At 37.9% G+C, this 17,997-nt stretch overlaps 1 protein-coding gene across 1 annotated transcript in view; it reads left to right on the top strand.

Moving 5' to 3' along the window:
* LOC307111869 (testis-specific gene 10 protein) overlaps positions 1-17,997 on the top strand; it is a gene marked incomplete at its 3' end in the record, with an annotated part of 96,844 nt that overhangs the window by 41,106 nt on the left and 37,741 nt on the right. The gene's annotated exons all lie outside the window — the stretch shown is intronic.

The following is a 17,997-nucleotide window of genomic DNA, read 5'->3' as shown; positions in this document are numbered from 1 at the left end:
ATGTCCCAGGTTTGATTCCCAGTCAGTGTACATGCCCGAGTTACAGAATTGATCCGCAGTAGAGGGCATGCAGGAGGCAGCCAATTGATGATGTACCTCTGTCATCGATGTTGCTATTCCTCCTCTCTCCTTCTCTCCCTCTAAAAATCAATAAAAACATTTTAAAAAATGATAATCAAATAAAACAGCATCAACAAAGAAAACCTTGGGAAATAGAGAAAAGTGTAAAGAAAATTTAAATTTCCCATGATTCCATAACCCAGGGAAGACTTTTAGTAATATACATCTTTTTCTAACCAGAAATATTTTTATCTGTGTACATAACCTTTTGATGTAATTGACATCATCGCATATTAAGTTATATATTTGAGCCATTTCACTTAATTGTAAACCATAAGCATTTTCCCAGGTCATTGGAAGTTCTTTGAAAACATTTTAATAGATTATTAAAATATTCTAACAGATAGATGTATAATTGGAGATATTTTTGGTGTATATTTGTTTTAATGATATTAAAGTTTGGTCAGTTTTGACATATGTATGTACCTCTAAAACGATCCCCACAATCAGGATAGTAGCCCTAACCAGTGCTCCCAAAAGTTTCCTCATACCCTTCTATAACCTCACTCTACCTTGAATTCCTAGGCAACCACTGATTTGCTGTCTGTCATAGGAAATTGTTTGTATTTTTAAAGATGTTATATAAATGAAATCACAGAGTATGTTTTCTTTTGCCAGGCTACTCTCACTCACCATAATTATTCTGAGATTTATGCATGTTGTCACATATAATCAAGAGTTTATTCTGTTTGTCACAGAGTAATATTCCATTGTATGGATATACCCCATAGACATTTTGGTTGTTTGCTGTTTGGGACTACACAAATAAAAGTGTTATGAATGTTCTTCTATGAGTCTTTATATGGACAAATGCTTTTATTTCTCTTGGATAAATACTGTACAGTAGATAGAGTAACTGAGTCACATGATGGATATATGTTTAACTTCAGAAGAAACTGTAAACTGTTTCCCAAAGTGGTTGCACTATTTTATTTTACCTTTGCACCACCAGTGTATGAATGTTCTAGTTGTTCCATATCCTCACCAACACTTGGTATGCAGAATCTAACGTTAGCTATTCTAATCGGTATATATTGTGGTTAATTTGCCTTCTTAATGACTAATGATTTTATGCATCTGTTCATGTGCTTATGGGATATATATATATTTTTTCTTTCCTTAGTTTCTGTTCAAATCTTTTGCACACTTTTATTGAGTTGTTTATATCATTTGTAAGTTGTGAAAGTTTTTTTTTGGTAGTTTAGGTATAAGTCCTTTGTCAGGTATGTGTTTTGCATATATTTTCTCCCTGTTTCTGGCTTGCCTTTTTATTTTCTTAACAGTGTCTTTTAAGGAGCATATGTTCCTGATTTTGATTAAGTAAAATTTATTGATTTTCAGAAATTCATATCCAGCTTTGTATGTTCTTTTAAAGAAATCATTAAGCTTCAGGTAACTGAGATTTTCTCCCATGTTTTCTTCTAGCAGTTTTGTAGTTTTAGTTCTTACATTTAGATCTGTGATCCATTTTTGTGTATAGTACTAGATATAGATCAAAGTTTACTTTTTTGTATATGGATATTTAGTTCAAAAACTATCCTTTCTACATGAAATTGTTTTCCGTCTTTGTAGCAAGTCAGTTGTCCATATATGTGAAGGTTTGTTTCTTGGTTGTCTATTTTGTTTGATGAACATATTTATATATCTTGATGCCAAATACGGTACAACACTCCTGGTTACTCTGTTTTAAGTCTTCAAATTAGATAATGCTAGTCCTCCAACTTTGTTCTTTCTCTAAGTTCTTTTGGCTATTGTAGTTACGTTGCATTTTAATTTTAGAATTAGCTTCATACATATAAAACAGCCTGCTTTGGAATTTGATTGAAATTGGGGACATGAAATCTAAAGAATATCAAGTGTTTCCACTCATGAACACAGCGTGTCTTTTCCTTAGATCTTTAATTTCCCATAGGTTATCTTATTATTTTTAGTGTAAAAGTCTTACACTTTTTTGGGTCAGATTTCCCCCTAAGTATTTCCTATTTTTTTATGCTGTTGTAAATGGAATTTAAAATTTCACATTCTGATTGTCTGTTGCTTGAATATGAAAATACAATTATTTTTTCAAATAAACTTTGTATTTTAGAACATTTCTAGATTTACAAAACATTATGAGGATACTACAGAGTTACTACAAGCCTCATACCCAGTTTTCTCTGTTATTAGCATCTTACATTAGCATGGCATATTTGTTTCAATTAAAGAAACAACATTGATACATTAATATTAACTGAAGCCCATACCTTATTCAGATTTCCTTCGTTTTCCCCTAATACCTTTTTGTGTGCCAGGATCTGGTCAGGGACACCATATTGTATTTAGTTGTCATGTCTCCTTAGGCTTCTCTTGGCTATGACAGTCTCAGACTTCCCTTATTTTTGATGACCTTGACAGTTTTGAGGAGTACCGTATTTTCCGGCGTATAAGACTACTAATCAGGTATTTGGTAGAATGTCTCTTAATTGGGGTTTGTCTGATGTTTTTCTCATGATTAGAGTGGGTAATATGTTTTTGAGAGAAAGATCACAGAGATAATATATATCCAGGGTATTATAAATACATACTATCAATATGACTTATCACTGTTTATTTTGACCTTGATAACCTGGCAGACGTAATGTTTGCCTTTCTAGAATGTCATATAATTTGTATCATACGGTGTATCGCCTTTTCAGGCTGCTTCTTTCACTTATCAGTGTGCATTTAAGGTCTATCCATGTCTTTTCATACTTTAATAGCTCATTTCTTCTTAGCATTGAACAATATTCCATCATATGTTTGTATTACAGTGTGTTTAGTCATACACCATCGAAGGATATCTTGGTTACTTCCAGTTTTTGGTAATTATGAATAAATCTGCTGTAAACTTTATTGTGCAAGTTTTTGTGTGGACGTAAGTTCTCCAATCAGCCCAGTAAATACCTTGGAGCACAGTTGCTGAGTCATATGGTAAAACTATCTTTAGCTGTATCACAAAGTGCCAACCTCTCTTCCAAAGTGACTGTACCATTTTGCATTTCTACCAGCAATGAATGAGTTTCTCTTGCTCCACAGCCTTGTCAGCATTTGGCATTGTCAGATTTTGTATTTTAGACTTTATAGTAGGTGTATAGTGATAGCTCATTGTTTTAATTTTTAATTCTCCAATGACAGATGATGTCATATATTTATTTGCCATCTGGATATCTTCTTTGGTGTTTATTTAGATCTTTTGCCCAGTTTTTCATTGTGTTACTTATTGTTGTCTTAAGATTATATTTTGTATATTTTGGATACACATTTTTGTCAGATAGATATGTGCTTTGCAAATATATTCTCCCAGGCTGAGCTTTATATTTTCATTTGTTTTTAGCAGTGTTTTTTTTGCAGAGGAGACATTTTAATTTTTTATAAAGTTCAACTTGCTAACTTTTTCTTACATGGATTGTGATTTTGGTGCTGTATTTAAAAACTCATCATCAAACCCAAGGACACATATTTTCCTACTCTGTTTTCTTCTAGCAGTTGTATAGTTTTGGATTTTATACTTAAGGTCTGTGATCTGTGTTGAGTTAATTTTTGTGAAAGATGTAAAGTCTGTATTTAGGTTCACTAATTTGCATAGGGACATCCTAAATTTGTTCGAGCACCATTTGTTGAAAAACTGCCCTTTCTCTGTTGTCTTTGCTCTTTTTTTAAGTTCAGTTGCCTATATTGGGCCTATATGTGGGCTCTTCTTTCTGTTCCATTGATCTATTTTTGTTTATTCTTTTGCAAAGCCATGCTGTCTGAAAGAGTTGCTATTACTTTGTCTTCTTCAATATTGTATTGGCTATTCTGGATCTTTTGCCTTTCCATGTAAGCTATAGAATCAGTTTATTGCTGTCTACAAAATAGCTTTCTGGGATTTTAATTGGGTTTGCATTGAATTTTAGATCAAGTTGGGAAGAATTGGCATCTTATCAATATGAAGTGTTTCAATCCATTAATGTAGAATGTTTCTTCATTTATTTAGATTTTTTATTGCTTTCATTAGTATTTTATAGTTCTCTGCACATAGATAGTGTGCATTCATTTTGGAGAGTTCTAGGACATTACTTCAAATACTTCTCATGTTTATTTTCTTCTTTTTTCTCCTTCTGGTATTTCAGTTATACCCACAGTTCTTGGATATTCTGTTCTATATGTTTTTTATTCTTTTATTTCTCGTTGTATTTCAATTTGGGATGTTTTCACTGACCTGTGTTCAAGCTAAGTGGTTTTTTTTTAATTTAATAAATCTTTATTGTTCAATTATTACTATTGTTCCTCTTTTTTCCCCCATAGCTCCCCTCCACCCAGTTCCCACCCCACCCTCTGCCCTTACCCTCCCCCACTGTCCTAATCCATAGGTGTGTGATTTTTGTTCAGTCTCTTCCTGCACCCCCCACACCCCTTTCCCCCCAAGAATTGTTAGTCCACTCCTTTCTATGCCCCTGATTCTATTATATTCACCAGTTTATTCTGTTCATCAGATTTTTTTATTCACTTGATTTTTAGATTCACTTGTTGATAGATATGTATTTGTTGTTCATAATTTTTATCTTTACCTTTTTCTTCTTCTTCCTCTTCTTAAAGAATACCTTTCAGCATTTCGTATAATACTGGTTTGGTGGTGATGAACTCCTTTAGCTTTTTCTTATCTTTGAAGCCCTTTATCTGACCTTCAATTCTAAATGATAGCTTTGCTGGGTAGAGTAATCTTGGTTGTAGGTTCTTGCTATTCATCACTTTGAATATTTTTTGCCACTCCCATCTGGCCTGCATAGTTTCTGTTGAGAAATCAGCTGACAATCGTATGGGTGCTCCCTTGTAGGTAACTAACTGTTTTTCTCTCTTGCTGCTTTTAAGATTCTCTCTTTGTCTTTTGCTCTTGGCATTTTAATTATGATGTCTTGGTGTGGTCCTCTTTGGATTCCTTTTGTTTGGGGTTCTGTGCACTTTCTGGACTTGTAAGTCTATTTCTTTCACCAGGTGGGGGAAGTTTTCGGTCATTATTTCTTCAAATAGGTTTTCAGTATCTTGCTCTCTCTCTTCTACTGGCACCCCTATCATTCGGATGTTGGTACACTTGAAGTTGTCCCAGAGGCTCCTTACACTATCTTCATATTTTTGGATTATTTTTTCTTTTTGCTTTTCCGGTTGAATGTTTTTTGCTTCTTTGTATTTCAAAGCTTTGACTTGATTCTTGCAATCCTCTAGTCTGCTGTTAGATCTCTGTATAATATTTTTTATTTCAGTCAGTGTATGTTTAATTTCTAGTTGGTCCTTTTTCATATCCTCAAGGGTCTCGCTAAATTTATAGGCCTTTTCTAGAAAATTCTTGAAAAACCTTATAACCGTGGTTTTGAACTCTTTATCCAGTCGTTTGCTTTCCTCCATTTCTTTCATTTGTGATCTGTTTCTTTGTCTCCACATTTTGGCTGCTTCCCTGAGTTGATAGAGTGGCTTTGTGTGCTAGGTGTCCTATAGGGCCCAGTGGCTCAGCCTCCCCAATTACCTGAGGTAGACACTCTTGGTGCACCCCTTTGTGGGCCGTGTGCACAGTTTTGTTGTAGTTAAGCCTTGATTGTTCTTGGTATCACTGGGAGGAATTAACCTCCAGGCCAATTGGCTGTGAGGATCAGCTGTGTCTACCCTGGGAGAACTTCTGTGCTGAAGACAGCCTTGTGAGACAAGACTTGCAAAAGCCTCTGTGCTCAGCTTGGATGGGGCGGAGTCTCAGGGCAGAGCAGACAACATTGGTTTCCCATCAGCCCTGCCCTAATAGGCCCCTGTGTCTCAGTGTCCCGTGGTAATCGCTGCAAGCACCTCTGAGAGAAAGCCACCCTCAAGTTCCACCCGCTGCCAGACAGTCCATTTTCTCCCCGAATGAGTCTGGGTCCCCAGATTCTCGCCCAGAACTGGAGTTCAGTGCAGTCAGGAGCTTTTGTCTCCCTCCTGCTTGAGAAAGCCAGCCGCGCACTCAGTTGCCAGTCCTCTCCGCGTGCGTGCATCTCAGTACCTCTGCCTCCTACAGCTCCTCTGAGTCTCAGTGTGCTTTTCTCTTTCCTTCTAGTTGTAGAATTTACACTCAGCCAGCCTTCCTGTGGTTCTGGATGATGTCCGTTTTGTCTTTTAGTTGTAGTTTTGAAATTGTTGTGCTAGGCAGCAGTTTAGGTGTTTACCTATGCCGCCATCTTGGTTTCTCCCAGACCAAGCTAAGTGTTTTATTCTTGACTTTGTTGAGTCTACTGATGAGCCCATCAAGGGAACTTTTCATTTTTGTCACAGTATTTTGTTCTTTTTAGCTTTCTTTGTTATTTTCTCAGACTTTCTGTCTCTCTGCTTACATTATACATCTGTTACTGTATATTATTTACTTTTTCCATTAGTGTCCCTAAGCAGTTAAACATAGTTACTTAAAATTTTTTTGTTGGATACTTCCCATTCCATGCAATATCTGAGTCTGTTTCTGACCCTTCATGGTTCTATTTTTGCTTGATTTTTCATGTCTTGTAATTTTTTGATGAGGGTGAATCAGATTGTAGTGGGTATTGGTTAATTGAGGTTAAAGAGGCCTTTAATGTGAATGTTTATGTTACTTGGCTATAGGAGTTGAGTTGTGTTCAATGTTTGGTGTAGCTGTAGGTTCCAGAGGCTTCATATTCCTCGATTGTCCTGATTTTTATATCTCCTCTTGACGTTAGGTTCCCTATCTTCTCCTCCTCAATAAGACTGCAACCGGCAGCTTTTTCAGTTGTAATTCACTGTGATTATCCTGAACTCCTGTTAGTGTGCTTGTTAGGAGAGGGGGAAGGATTATCTATATATATAAAAGGCTAATATGCAAAGTGTCCCCTCGGGAGTTTGACTGGGAGAACAGGAGTTTGATCGATTGCTATGACATGTGCTGACTATCAGGGGGTGGCGTGAAACATGGCGGGCGACCAGCGGCAGTGACAGTGGGCGCTGAGGGAGCGAGGGGAGGAGGAGGCAGGGAGGCGGGGACAACTGCGTGGTGACGGGGTGTGGGTGGTGAGGGACAGAGGAGGCGGGGATGTGGGGAGGTAGAGGGAGGGGAGAACCATGCTGTGGTGGTGTGTGGGTGGCGAGGGAAGGAGGAAGGTGGGGAGGCAGGGAGGCAGGGGACCTGATTGGCCCTGATTGCTGGCCAGGCCTAGGGACCCTACCCATTTACGAATTTTGTGCACCGAGCCTCTACTGTTCTATAGTCATGTACTTTAAATCTCAGTCTTTTAGTGCATCTGTATCTCTGGACTCTGATATTACCTGTGTTTTTCAATGATATAACTTTGTTTGTTTGTTTGTTTGTTTGTTTGTTTGTTTTTGTAAGTCCTTATGTGAAACTGGAAGGCTAGAAGTGGTAGAGTGGAAGGAATACCCTTCCCCAGCTGGGATAAACTCTGGTAAAGTTTTTTCATTTGAAGAGTAAGCCTTATTATGGGGGATGCTCTGGGCATATTTTATAATAAATACTTTTTTCCTGTCAGAGACACAAGGGATCCTTTTTCAGATCTTCCCTGTGAAAATCAAGTGGGGTTCCTGAAGGTAAATATGGGGCCACTCTAAGAGTGTGGCCCCTACGATCTTCTCACTCTCATGTTAATGCACACTCAGCTTCCAGCAATGCATGAACATTATCATTTAAATGTTTTAATCATTTATGATTTTAGTGGCTTCTGCTCCAGGTAAGCATACCTTAGTTGTGACTCTCTGGATTTGCCTTTCTTCTCACATTTTAGGGCGCCAACACACTCTGCACCTCACTATCCTGATGTTTTCACAAAAAGTCTTTGATTTTCAGTTTAGTCATCTTTTTCTTGTTGTAACAATGGGAATGATGTCTTCTAAGTTTTTTACATGTGAGGGCTGAAACCAGAAGTTTTACAATTTTTATATATTTATCTGGTATTCTACACCCTTGCTAAATTTACATGTTAGTTCTAGTGGCCTTTTTGTAGATTACATTTTATTTTCTGCATACTCAATTAGGTCATCTGCAAATAAAACAATTTTACTTGTTCAATCTGCATGTTTTTTGTTCTTTTCTTGCCTGTTGTGCTGGCTAGAATATCAAGTACATCGTTGAATGGAAATGAAGTGGACATTCTTGAGTGTTTTCACGTCTAAGAGGGAAGCTTTCAAACTCTCAGTAGTTAATATGATATTAGCTGTACATCTTTCATAGATGACTTCTATCAAGTTGAAGAAGTTTTGTTCTATTCCTAAATTAATGAGAGTTTTTTTGTTTATTTTTGTATTGTTTTTTTTTAGGAATGGATGTCCTTTGTCAAATCAGGGTATATTATATTATGATTTTTATAGATTTCTAGTCTCAGTTAACTAATATTTTGTTTAAGATATTCACATCTATTTTTATAATTGAGATTGGCCAACAATTTGCCTTATTGGGGTTTTTAAAAATGAGAATTTGGTATCAAGTTGTGTAAACCTTATGATAATATTTCCAATTCATTTTGTTTTCTTTAAATACCTGGAACAATCTATATAATATTGGATTTTTAGTACTTAGCAATGAAGCCATTTGAGTCTGAACTTTCTCTTTGAGGGAAGATTTTATTTAATTAATGGATAAAGGAGCATTTAGAAATTTCTTCTTATGCCATTCAGTGTATGTTTTTGAGGCATGTCTCCATATTCTGAAAATTAGAAAACATGTTTTTTATGTTACATTATCCTTCACCATTCTAATGTCCACAGAATCTGTAGTGATTTCCTCTTTCTAGTCTGTTGTTTTAAATAGTCTTTTCAAAGGACCAACATTTTGCTTTGGTGATTCTCCCTTTTATTTGTTTTATTATTTTATTAACTTTTGTTCTTTATTATTTCCTTTTATTTATATTTCTTCAGATTAATGCTTACAGTATTACTTTTCAGGCTTTTTTTCTCATATGTATATTTAAGGCCATAAAATTCCCTCTGTTCATTTAATTCTTGGCCTAAAACCTCTATTTTTATACACCCATATCTAATCTAGTTGATCCTATCTTCAAAACGTATTTGAAGCTGAGCATTTCTACCACTTCTGTTACAACCTTGCTGATATTAAGCGATATTTTGGTAGGTAGAGAATGCTGAAGGTTGGGGATTATTTTTATTTTAACACTTTGATAATACTCTGCCACTATCTTCTGATTTTCATTCTTTCTGCTGAGAAGTACGCTCCAAATTTATTTTTCAAATATCAGTAGCTTATACTTTATAATGCACTCACATTTATCATAGTTTTCCTATTTACATATAAAAAAGACAAATAATTGCAAAGAACCTACTTAGGAGCTGTAAAATCCAACTACATTCAATATAGTTAAAATACTGTTCTCCTTTTTGTCAATTGATGAGAAAATGACTAGTTTTATTCTATTTGTAAACTTTACTTATTAAAAGTTGAGTCCTGAGAACAGTTCAACACCTGTCTAGATTTCAATATCTCTAAATTGAGTACATGTTCCAGGCCAAATCAGCCAAAATGAAATGCATCCATTGCTGTTTGGGTTTCACTGCTAATAACAAAATCCCCAGGGTTTCAAAGCCAATATTCATTATTTGTGTTTCTATACTGCTTATATAAGCTTTCTAAATAGGTGTAGTATTTTAGTAGCAGAATTTTTCTGTTTGAGTTTCCATGTCAGATACATTAACACTTGTGAAAAGCTGGCATGTTTTGAGAATACTTCCTAGAAACATATTATAAACAAAAACAAAAAAAAGTTCGTGTTTCTGCATCTGTGCATTAAACATCTCAAGGCCAAGAAGTTAGAATTCTCCATACCGTTGAATGACTGACAGAGCTATCTGTTAATAAAAAGTTAGTTTGGGTCTCTGTGTTCAGTGATTCCCAGACAGGTTTAATTTGAGTTTGGGTATTTGAGCCTAAAAAAGATTTCAATATTACAATCTATTCCAGGTAACATGATATTCTATGTAGCAAATCCAAAAGAATTTACCATAAAAATCTGGAGCTAATAAGCAGTAATAACAAGGTTGTAGGATGCAAGGTTAATATACAAGATCAATTGCTTTCCAATACCAGCAGTGAAGAAGTGGAATTTGATATTTAAAACAATATCATTTATATTAGCACCCCCCCAAAATAAATAATTAAGTATAAATCTAACAAACTATGTATAAGATCTGTGTGAGTAAAACTATAAAACTCTTGTGAATAAAATCAAAGAATTAAATAAATTATAGATATTTCATATTTATGGATAGGAAAACTCAGTATTGTCATGATGAACAACTAGACATCCATGTGCAAAATAATAAATCTTAGACATAGTCATCATACCCTTCAAATTAACTCAAAATGCCCCCATAGACCTAAAGGAAATGCAAAACTTTAAAACTTCTAGAAGATAATATAGGAGATGAGATTGGGTATGGTGATGACTCTTAATACAATACCAAAGGCACAATCCATGAAAAAAATAAACTGTACTTCATTGAAATTAATGTCTTTTGCTCTGCAAATGAAAATGAGAAGACAAGCCATAGACTGGGAGAAAATATTTGTAAAAAACCCATTGAATAAAAGACTGTTACTTAAAATATACTTTTAAAAAACCTCTTGAGAACCAAGATGGCAGTGTAGGTAAATGTGTACTCTCTGCCTCCCATGGGAACATCAAAATTACAACTAAAATATAGAACAACCATCATTCAAAATTGCCTGAAGTCTGCTTGAATGTAAGTTCTACAACTAGAGAATTAAAGAAGAAAGCACATTGAGACTGGTAGGAGTGGCAGAAGCGCAGAATGGGTTGGTCTGACAGCCATGTGTGGCATGTTTTTAATTGGAAGGGATATCACAGTTGTGGAGGCCTCCTGTGAGGAGCAAGGGGTCCCAGCCCCACACCAGACCCCTCAGCCCAGGCTTCCGATGCCGGTAAGAGAAGTACCAGTAACTTCAGGCTATAAAACCTGAAGTGGGGATTGTATGGTCTGAAGCTGCCCACTGGGTGCACTGGCTGTGGGGGCTTCCCAGGAGGTGCAGAGTCAGCCACTGCCTGGGAGCACCCAGCACAAGCTGCAGAGCAATCTGCAGATAGCTGCTACTTGTGTTTTGCTTGGAAGTGCCCAGGCAAAGCCAAGCTGTCTTGGGCCTATTATTGATAGGTATTGGGCATGCTGATGCCAGCTGCTGCTTGTTTGAGAGATTTTAGCAAAGTCTGAAGCCTGAGCCAGGGCAGGTCATTCATTTGGAAAAGTGTGGGTGGGGCTGCAAATTGAATGGGGTAGGGCAGTGGTTGGCAAACTGAACTTTGAGTTTGCCGACCACTGGGGTAGGGTCTTGGAATCATCAGGATGAAGCATAAAGCATGAGCCAGGCTTCTGGAAACTCAGATATGGCTGCCAGTAAGCTCTGTGATGGGGAGGTCTCAGCATAGGAACAATGACCCCTATAAGCAACCCTGTCTTAGAAAAAGATGCCCTCAAGTTCTTGCTCCAATGCCAGACAATCCAGTTCCTCCCCATATGTCCCTGGATTCCCTCCCCCACAATCTGCTGCCCCATTGCTGGACCTCAGAGGGAGGGAGCAAGTCTGAGTAAGTTTATGCACCACCCTTTAAGAGGAAGTACCTGGGTCTCCAGCAGTCTTCATGTCACTGAGCCACAATCCCCGCTAGTTTTTATAGCCCCAAGTTATGGGGACTTCTCTTCCTTGTTCTGGAACCCTACACTGGGGGGTGTGGTGTAGGGCTCATACCCCTTGCTCCTCATGGGAGTCCTCTGCAGCTGTGATATCCCTGCCAATGAAAAACAAACAAACAAACGAACAAAAACACCCACACCACACATTGGTGTCAGACCAGCCTGCTCACTCCGCCCCTCCTATCAGTCTCAGTGTGCTTTCTTCTTTACTTCTCTAGTTGGACTTCCATTCAGCCAGATTTCAGGTGGATGATGCTTGTTCTGTATTTTAGTTGTAGTTTTGATGTGGTTTTGGGAGGGTGCAAGTAGTGGCATTTATCTACACCACCATCTTGGTTCTCCCAATTCCCTTAATATTAGTGTTCAAGCTTTTCATTGATGTTTCTTTAGTCTGTGATTTTATATATTATGTTAGCTATTATTTCTTTGACTATTTTGTTTGTTCTTTCCTACTGGTATTTTGGATTAGGTGAATATTGGACCTTCTCATTATGTTCTTTAATGTCACTTAACCTCTCTCTCTTTTATTTATTCCCTATGTTTAATCATAGATAATTTCCACTGATCTGCTTTTTCCCCACTTACTAATTGTCTCTTCCTCTGTGTCTATTGTGTTCTTAAACTTGTCTATGTTTTTTAAAATTGTTTCAGTTATTTTAGTTTAATTTTTTGAAGTTCTCTTCGAAATCTTCTGGTTCTTTTTCCTTTTTATGATTTATTATATTACTTATTTTATGTCTCAGTATTTAAACATAACTATTTTTTTTATCCTTACCTGAGGACATATGACATATTCATTGATTTTTAGAGAGGGGAAGGGAGAGGGAGATAGAGATAGAGGGGAGAGAGAGAGAGAGAGAGAGAGAGAGAGAGAGAGAGAGAGAGCTCAATGTGAGAGAGAAACATTGATGTCAGAGAGAAACATCGATTGCTTGCCCTCCTGTATGCGCCCCAACCGGGGATTGAACCCTCAAACCTATGTATGTGCCCTGACCAGAAATTGAACCCATGACCTTTCAGTCCATGGGACAACCTGTGCCAGGGCAACACAAGTATTCTTAATTTTCTATTTGAAAACACTACAGTCTGAAGTCCTTGGGGGATCTAATTTAGTTTTACCCTCACTAAGTTTGGGCTAATAAAGTGTTTTTAAAATTTGAATTGCCAGCTAACTTTCAACATGCATTTATCTGAAGTTTAGTTCTTAGCCTGGATTGAGGATATGTCCCTCCAGAGAAGTTTTGTGTTTATTTCTGTCAAGTGCTCTAGATTATACATATGACCATCTAGAACCAGATTTTATTTTTATGTTTTATCTTGAGATTAAGAATTCCCAAGGAAGACTTTTAGTTGTTATTATTACCCTAAGCCTAGCAGTGGTTGGTTGACAAGCTGATTTTGTCTAGTCTGACCTTTTCACTTACGTTATACTCCTCAGTGGCTTTATGTCGGGGGGGGGGGAGGGGGGAGGCTTAGTTCTAATTCTTGTATTGCAGGCATCTCTATGGCCTCATCTTTTGTTTCTGAGTTAAAACACAAGACCCTAGACCCGTGGTCGGCAAACTGCGGCTTGTGAGCTATATGTGGCTCTTTGGCTCCTTGAGTGTGGCTCTTCCACGAAATACCATGGCCTGGGCGAGTCTATTTTGAAGAAGTGGCGTTAGAAGAAGTTTAAGTTTAAAAAATTTGGCTCTCAAAAGAAATTTCAATTGTTGTACTGTTGATATTTGACTCTGTTGACTAATGAGTTTGCCGACCACTGCCCTAGACTACTGATGTTGCAGAATTTACGTGACGGGGAAAGTGCTTGGAGATTCAGGAAAAACCCTTATTTAAAGCTACTGGCTCAGGGGATTCGAAGATCCAAAGCCTGAACAACTTATACAATGAGATTCCTCCTTATATATATTCCTAAATTCTTTGTTTCCTTACTTCCGGGCTTTTGCAGCCCTACCTAAGTTAGTTAGAATGGGGAAGTAAGATTACAGCTAAAGGCCTGGCCTGGGTGGTCTAGTGACCTCCCCTCTGGCTAAGCTGTTAAATTCTTGGTTTGTGGCCCTTGTAAACTGGGAGTATTTTGGAAAACAGATTATTGCCTAAGGAAGGGACAGTGACTTAATTATAGGCTAATAAGAATGTGGGCTAGGACACCAGTCACTGGCACAGATTCAGATTGCTAGCCGCCCCCCCCCCCCCCCCCAGGTTACCCCCTATATTCCTCCTCATTCCCTCCTCTTGATCCTCAAGCTGATTTTCAGCCTTTTAGATTCAATAGAAGACTCAAAGCTAGGGAGTAGGGTGTTCAGCAGCTTGAGTCTTTTTCATCTTCATCACCCAACAGATTGTAATGGCAGTCTAGAGATCTGGTCTGGAGTAACATCTGGGGCTTCAGGGCTTACTGATTCTCTATTAGCTATTCTAAAACCTGTTGGCTCTCTTAGAGAAAGGTATAGGGAATCTACACAGGTTTCTTCATTTCTGCCTTCAGAGCTGTTGGAGTAGTGAGAAGCATATCTCAGGATCTCATCTATTTCTCCTCCAGTTGGCTCATTGTCCTTGCTCTGCTCATGTCTGTGTAACTGCTTAACACATCTCCTCAAGTATCTTGGCTCTGAATTCTTTCAGGGAAAGTGGGCATCAGTGGGCTCCTCTAACTACTACCATGCTGAGGAGGGGCAAAGTTTTCTTTCAGAGCCAAGAGATCCTTGCTCTCTGTCAGAGGGACTATGAGGCCTGGGCATGGAAGGAGGTGGCTTGTGACCTGATGGAGACAAACTGTACTATAAAATTAGTATTATTGAGCAGTTAGAACAGCAAGAGTTACAACAAATGGTCCGGTGGAAGGAAAAAGAAAACATTTCAGTTCTAATTTCCTATTGAAATAGAATTTTTCTCCTTAAAATCACTCTTTTATTAAAGAGACAAATTAAGACCAGTGTATCTATTGCATTCAATTTGTCCTGATTGTTTGCATAAACACAGCAAGAATAGTAACTGACTGCCTTTGCCGGAATTCCATGATTGAATCTCAATGTGCCCCTTAGGGCAGAGAAGCCACGCCATCCAGTTGCTGTTAGGCCTGCCTGCAATATCTGCTGGGTTAGGTGAATTCCTCACCAAGATCTGTACTTGCAGCTGCTCTGCCCCTGCCCATGCCCTAGGCTTCAAGGCCCATCTCAGCAGCCCTCCTACTCCTCATGGCCTAGAGTGCATTAGCGTTCCACAGGGACGCAGTGGCACCCTTGCTGCACCCCCCTTCCACTCTGACCAACCGCCAGCGATGGCAGGGTATGGGCCTGAGGCTCCAGCACCATCCATTTTCAGGGCTACCAAGCAAGATACCAGAGAACTGATCCATGGCATTCTTGGCTTCATGTCTTCAGAGTCCAGACAAGACTCTTTAAAACATGACACTCCAGTCAAAGTTTTCGGTCAATAAAACCACCATTGGAAACCAGTCTTATTGAATTTATGCAAAGAAATGCATTGCCATGATTCATTAAGAATTGCCAAATTTCAGAGGGATAATATAGGGAGAAAAATACACTAACTTAAAGATCTTCTGATTTTCCTTGCCAGCCCTTCCCATGGACTCTTCAGAAGATGTAATATTTTTTCAAGTGCATTATAACAAAACAGTAACTGTCTCCAAATGACAAGAAGAGATTTAAAATGACACGGATATGGATTTCACTATAATGCAGATGACATGGAATGTTGTCCTTTTTGTAAAACCCAATATTCTATGATATTATAACCAATAACCATTAGTTATAACTGTATTTGACAATGGTTCCTATGTACCTTCAGTATAAAATTTTCCTTCATGAGAGAGAGAAAAAAGAAACATTCGAGGCCTTTCAGAGCCTATTGGGATGATCTAAAGCCAATTCTAGATCAAGAGAAAGTTTCTTAAAATTCAAACCCTTGAAGGATTGTCAAACTTGATTTTACCAAAAGATTATATATTAAAGCATATTACACAGGAACATAGGCTACCAAACTTCAGTTCCTACGATTAAAAGATGGTCTTTTTTATTTATTAAATACCTGATTAATATAAAATAATTATTTTACTAGAAAAGAACTAACCAAATAAGGCTTATTTTCTAACTTCATTTGTCCTTGGGTGTGGACAGCAAATGACAATACTAGTAATTGGATTTCTGCTATCAGCCTTCCTGAGTATATTGACATAAGCTATTTACCCTCTGGTTAGGGAGGCAAAATGCAAATAATTTACTCTTAAGTGCCTTGGTTTAGGGAAGATAGGATTTCTAGATGGTTGCAAATTGCTGTTTTACTATCTCAGTTTCCCTGTACTGCTTGTCCTGGACTACTGGCCTGTGTCATTTAATCAATTTCCTTTTAATATTTCTTCCTACAAACTTTCTTTATAACTTTCACAGACATTCTTACATCTTTCAGAACCATTCTTACAACTTTCAGAAATAACCAGCTTTAGAAACCACCTTCTTTCTCCTTCAAAATGCATAACCATGCCTCAGACCTTCCATTAAGTATTTCTACTCTAACATTCTTTTTTTCTGTCATACCTTCAGCAACTCGTTCAGACCTTTTCTTTTTTTCTTTAAAATGTATTAGAATTCTTCACTCTTAGAAACCTTAATTTTTCAATGATAACCAAAAAGTAAACAGCCAGCATTTACATTTATGAAAACACTCTTACTTTCAGGAAAATATACATTCAACAAAGTACAAGAGACCTTCTGTAATAAAAACTAAGCACAGGTGAATTAAAATATGTCTAGCAGTTAATATTTCAGTATTTTATGTTATTTTAAAATATTTAGACATTTATCATTTAACCCAGCAATGTTCCAAAGCCTTTAAGTTACCAAAGACTTTAGAAAATTATGTATAGGCATATGAGGCTGGAGAAAAGGCAGGGGAGGAGGGAGCAGGCCCCTCAGCCTGTTCCCAGGCCTCTAGCTGCTTGGATTCAAAACTGCCATATTTTTCCTTAGAGATAACATGCTAAGGTTTGGGCAATACTGCTGTGGCTTCTGTTTCTGGCCCTCAGGGCCAGCCCTTCCCTGGGCCACTTGTTCTACAGTTGTGAACATTATGTTAGCTTTCTGTTTCTGCCTTTCTTATCTTTATGTACATAGACCTTCTGAGCCTTTTTTTTTTTTTTTAGCAGCTCTTCTGCACTTCTATCCTTCCAGTTCTCTAACTTCTCAGTTTTCTTGAGATGTCAGGCCAACTATTGGTGACAAAATGTAATTTTTAATATATCTTGGCCCAACATGTCCTTGGGGTCTGGCTTAGAGTACTTTCCATTTGATCTTTTAGTCTTGGTAAAATTTGGAAGGCCCTTCTTCTTTGCCTTGCTGAATATGGAAGGCTTTATTTAGGTTCTGAGACCGGGGAACTGCTTCCCCAATCCCTTTAATTATTAGTTCCCTGAGGGATCTCTTATGTGTCCCTGTGGGTCTTGTTGTTAACCCTTTGCACTCGCTTGCTTTTTTCTCGATTCCTTTATTCTAATGCTAACCGTGTCGAGTCACACTCGACATCCGAGTGCAAAAGGTTAAGGTCCCACTGGAGCTCCTGGGTTTAGAAATTTTACATCTGCTGAAGCACAGCAGGGTCAGCCAGGTGCTCCCTTTCCCAGATAGCCATAGCCAGCCTTCAACTAATCCCCCCTTCTTTTCCTGAGAATAGTATTCCCAAGATAGACATTAACTTGGGTCTATGTATACACTTGTGGGCCCAAAAATGGGCCCAGCTGGTCATCTAAGACACATGGGTCTTCCAGGAGAGGTTTTAACTGTTTTTTTCCACTGCACCAACTCCTTTTGCAACCTAGAAAAGCTGGTTTCTGGTGGCACAGAGGCCTCAGAGCCAGTTGGATGAGGGGGAGGCTGGGATTGTAAATCACCATCTTGGCTGTTCCCTCAGATTGTCCCCTCGTCACATAGGGAAGAGAAGGCAGGATAAGGGATCTCATTTCTCTGTCTGCCCATGTTCTCTTTTAGGCTTCTCTACTTTTATAGGGAGAAGGATGACTGGCCCCTTCTCCAACAGAGAGCACAGTCAATCTCCTATTGAGTGACTGGACTTTTATTATTAACATATTTATAATTATTACTGAAAAGCTTTATCACAAATCCTTCATTTTAGTTACATCTATTTATTATATCTTAACAACTTTGA

The sequence above is a fragment of the Cnephaeus nilssonii genome (assembly GCF_951640355.1).
Source record: "Cnephaeus nilssonii genome assembly, chromosome: 15".
Taxonomy (NCBI): Eukaryota; Metazoa; Chordata; class Mammalia; order Chiroptera; family Vespertilionidae; genus Cnephaeus; species Cnephaeus nilssonii.
Note: the sequence above shows the minus strand (reverse complement) of the source record. Positions and strands in the feature narration are given on the sequence as shown.